This window comes from Myxocyprinus asiaticus, chromosome 43 (assembly GCF_019703515.2).
Source record: "Myxocyprinus asiaticus isolate MX2 ecotype Aquarium Trade chromosome 43, UBuf_Myxa_2, whole genome shotgun sequence".
In the NCBI taxonomy this organism is placed as follows: domain Eukaryota; kingdom Metazoa; phylum Chordata; class Actinopteri; order Cypriniformes; family Catostomidae; genus Myxocyprinus; species Myxocyprinus asiaticus.
Genome location: NC_059386.1, coordinates 37,785,192 through 37,790,484, shown reverse-complemented (window position 1 = coordinate 37,790,484; position 5,293 = coordinate 37,785,192).

Genomic DNA, 5,293 nt, shown 5'->3' with positions numbered 1-5,293 from the left:
TTTAGTGAGGGGTTTTTGTTTGGTAGTTCGGGGAACAGACACAGTCTCTATATGATATCTAGGTGATACAGTCTCTATGTGTTGTAGTTTATGTGACCTGTGTGACATCTCAAGGCAGCTAGCAGACGATCGGATTAACTAGTTTGTCTGCTTACTGACCTGGGACCCAGTTAGTCAAATACTCATCACTATTAAATCTATGAGCCAAATTGCTAGAGAGGAGAGTGGCACCTTACCTGGAGGGATGGAGTCCGTCTCTTTAGCAGGTCAGGTCTACCCCAAAAACTCTTCCAATTGTCTATAAATCCTATGCTATTCTCCAGCCACCACTCAAACATCCAGCCATTCAGTGACACTAATCTACTATAAACTTCATCACCACAACAAGCAGGGAGGGGACCAGAGCATATTACAGTGTCTGGCATTGTTTTTGCAAGTTCACACACCACTTTAACATTATCTTTAGTGATCTATATTGTTAGTGCTGACATGAAGAACAATTTTAGAAAATCTACATTTCGCATCAGCCAGCACTTGTAAATTTGATCTGATGTCAGACGCCCGAGGCCCCGAAATGCATTTAACAATGTTGGCTGGAGTCTCTATTTCCACGTTCCTTACAATAGAATCACCAATGACCAAGGCCCTTTCAACAAGATTCCCAGTGGGTGCATCAATGAGTGGGGAGTATCGATTGGAAATCCTAACAGGAATGGGAGAGTGGTGTTGCTTTGCTGAGTGAATATGCCACCGAGACTTCACCTAAACACCTTGCTGTGAGGGCTCAACAGCCGGAACCAAAGTGTGCCTGTTGCTCGCTGTTCTACCCACATCCGAAACAGTATCTAACGGCTTCTCTTTCTTACTGACCTCCACTAGCGTTCAGATGCGTGTCTCTAACTCATTAACCTTTTCCGTCAGCCTGACAAATTCCTTACATTTATCACATGTAAATCCCTCACTGCTGATGGAAGAAGCTATAGTAAACATGTGGCATGCAATGCAGGAAGAAATAACATGAGTGGATGCCATGACTTACAGCAATTATTTGTTGTTGTTGTTATGGTTGTTCTTGAGCGGCGAGGGTTTAAGATCGATGTGGTTCGATGTGGCTCCTGATCAGCAGAGGTTTGAGACTGATGTAATAATCCGTGTAAAACACAGAGAAAACAAATGTACACAGTCGAGACGCGAGATGTAGACAAGCGGGAAAAAATTAAAGAAATAAAGAAAGAAAACGGGTGCACGCAGTAAAATACATGCAGTTGAAACAGTAGAAAAGCGGGAAAAAACTAAGAATGCGGTAAAATGGCAAAGGATAAAATTATGAACATACAAGAATAAGCAATGCTAAGCAGGCTAGCAAGCTACAAACACAGATTCATGCAGTGTGCCATCAGCAACCGGAACAGGAAGTGAGAATTATTCCAATAGCATGTGAAGGCAGCACAATTCTAAGGAAAACTGTTACGTTTTGTATTTAAGTGGCCTAATAAGATAATGTGAGATATATTTTGTTCTTTTTTATTATTTGTGTTGTGCCACAGGTTTATTCCTCAAATGAGTCATTTGATTTTGTGGCCATGAAAGTGCAGCAGGCAGCAGGAAAAGGCTCTTGATTAGTGCCACCTAACCAGTTCTTACTAGCACCTGAACTAGTTAACTAAAGATTCTTCACTTGAGAGAAATAACGAAACTCATGAATCAGCTCATACTTTGCAGTCACCGCTGAAGACTCGCCTACGAACATCGCTAATTTACATATTAGCTAATTGTTAAGTTTTGCATTTAAAAATCTGATTTATATTCAAGTTTCAGATTTATGATTTATTATGATTTAATATATTTGTTCAATATTTATGCAACCACAATTGTATAAAGACACATTTGAAACCAATAATTGGTCATAAAAAACCCATGTTGATCAACAACTCCTCTAAATATTGGGTGGAAATATGCCAGTCGATGTCTGTGGTGTTGTGCATGGATGATGTAGCTGAGCTATCAGACAAAGATAATGAAATGTGAAAATTTTTTACAGTTATAATTAGAATGTTCATTAGAGGAGGGCATGTGAGGCGACTGCAGTCCCCTCAGAAGAAGTCACTCGAAGGCCCCGGGGCAACAGTGGCAGATGTGCAGGTTTCTCAGGGGACTGTGGGGGGAGAGAGAGAGTACAGACTGAGTGAGAGAGTTTCACAGAATGAAGAATGAGTTACCACTGATCTGATCTGAGTATATTATATATATATATATATATATATATATATATATATATATATATATATATATATATATATATATATATATAATTTTTATTTTATGATTTTTGTATATATATAGTGCATTCAGAAATGATTCAGACCCCTTCATTTTTCACATTTTGTTATGTTGTAGCCTTACGCTAAAATGCTTTAAATAATTTTTATCTTTTTCACATCAATCTACACTCCATACCCCATAATGACAAAGCAAAAACCAGATTTTTATACCTTTGCAAATTTATTAAAAAGAAAAACTGAAATATCACATTGACATAAGTATTCAGACTCTTAACTCAGTACTTAGTTGAAGCACCTTTGGAGGCGATAACAGCCTCAAGTCTTATTGGCTATGATGCGGCAAGCTTTGCACACCTGGATTTGGGGATTTTCTGCCATTTTTCTCTGCAGATCCTCTCAAGCTCTCTCAGGTTGGATGGGGACTGTCGGTGGACATTTTCAGATCTCTCCAGAGATGTTCGATTGGGTTCAAATCCGGGCTCTGGCTGGGCCACTCAAGGACATTCACAGAGTTGTCCCTAAGTCACTCTTGTGTTGTCTTGGTTGTGTGCTTAGGGTCATTGTCCTGTTGGAAGGTGAACCTTCGGCCCAGTCTGAGGTCCAGTGCACTCTGGACCAGGTTTTCATTAAGGATATCTCTGTATTTTGCTGCGTTCAGCTTTCCTTCAACCCTGACCAGTCCCCCAGTCCCTGCCGCTGAAAAACACCCCCATAGCATGATGGGTACCACCACCATGCTTCACTGTTGGGATGGTATTGTGCAGGTGATGAGCGGTGCCTGGTTTCCTCCAGACATGACGCTTTGAATTGAGGCCAAACAGTTTAATCTTCATTTTATCAGAATCTTGTTTCTCACAGTCTGAGAGTCCTTTAGGTTCTTTTTTTATGTGTCTTGCACTGAGGAGAGGCTTCTGTCTGGCCACTCTGCCATAAAGCCCAGATCGGTGGAGTGTTGCAGTGATGGTTGTCCTTCTGCAAGTTTCTCCCATCCACACATGATCTCTGGAGCTCAACCAGAGTGACCATCGGGTTCTTGGTCTCCTCTCTTACCAAGGCACTCATCCCCCGATTGCTCAGTTTGGCCGGGCGGCCAGCTCTAGGAAGAGTCCTGGTTGTTCCAGACTTCTTCCATTTAAGAATTATGGAGCTCTTGGGAACCTTCAATGCAGACGAAATGTTTTTGTAGCCTTCCCCAGATCTGTGCTTCAACACAATCCTGTCTCTGAGCTCTTCAGGCAGTTCCTTTAACCTCATGGCTTGGTTTTTGCTCTGATATGCATTTTCAGCTGTAAGACCTTATATAGACAGGTGTGTGCCTTCCCAAATTATGTCAAATCAATTGAATATGCCACAGGTAGACTCCAATCAAAGTGTAGAAGCATCCCAAAGATGATCCAGAGATATGGGATGCAACTGAGCTAAATTTCAAGTGTCATGGAAAAGGGTCTGAGTACTTATGTCAATGTGATATTTCAGTTTTTCTTTTTAATAAAATTGCAAAGTTATCAAAAATTTGCTTTTTGCATTGTCATTATGGGGTATGGAGTGTAGATTGATGTGGAAAAAAATGTATTACAATTTTAGCATATGGCTGCTACATAACAAAATGTGTAAAAAATATTTTCTGAATGCAATATATATATATATATATATATATATATACACACACACACACACACACACACACACAACAGTTAGTTCCGGTCCTCGAATCTGATTGGACGAGAGATGTTCCATGAGTACTGATCTTAGACGCTTCACTGTGTGTTTCACTCCGCTTGTGTTCGTGCCATTTTAAAATAAAGTGTAAGAGCAGTGCAGAAGTGTTAAGAGCTATCTGTCTCTTTACATTTAATTTTGTGACATTACATATTTTAGCCAGCAGGTGGAGGCAAAAGACCATTTTTGTGTGTAGTATGAGCCAGTTGGTGACGTGAAGTGAGTCAGCATCACTTAGTGTTTATATTCAACAGTACTCCGTGATCGCTCATATTACTACTACACTACTAAAGCTAGAAAATAGCTTTAAACGGCTTTAAACTAACAACTTCAGCATTAAGGCTCATCACAACTGAGAGACACAACAGACTGATTAATTACACAAACTCAAGATGCTTACCTCTTACCGGACTTTCCACATTGGAGAGGACAAAATGGCAGAGGAGATTGTGGTTTCTATAGTGAATGACTCTTGCGTACTGGCTACCGCGAAATTGGGAAGAACACCCCCGCTTGAACGGCTATTTTTCTACTGAGAAAATAGGATGCATTTCACCAAAATGACATTATCTTCAAAAAGCTGACTAACATACTACAGCATCATCAACAGGTGATCGCACATGCTCCATCTCTCTCTCTCTCTCTCTCTCTCTCTCTCACACACACACACACACACACACACACACACACACACACATCCTTGTTTCTCCAATAACTTGTTAGAAACAGCCCAAGTCGTGATTTTAGTTTACTAACGAAGGCTTGGATGCAGGGGCGGGTTTATGATTTGTGAGGCCCCAAGTAACCGACCAACCCAGGGCCCCATTTTGAAAATGTTACTTAAATTACATAAAATTGATTTTAAATCATAATTTTAAATTCATCCTATCAGCTGTTGTAGCCAAGTACATTCAACATGTTTAATTAAATAAAATTCTAGTTCAAGATAATTAATGCATGTTTTCCAGTTTATTTGACAATACAGTGATAAATATATATATATATATATTTACCTACATATATTTTTGCAAAACACTTCTTTTTATGAATAGGGTGTGCAAAACCTACTACTTCATTTTGGAATTCAGTTGTTATTTATTATTATTATTATAACCTAACAATTATTAATTGTTGTCCAGTTTGTCATTCTAATTTGATACAGTATTATTATTATTATTATTATTACTTTGCAGATTTGTTGGATGTAATAGTAATATATTTCTGTCTTATTTACTTTACTTTCACCAGGATCTTATATTCTGATGCTGCAGTTTATTGTTCATCATGTTGCA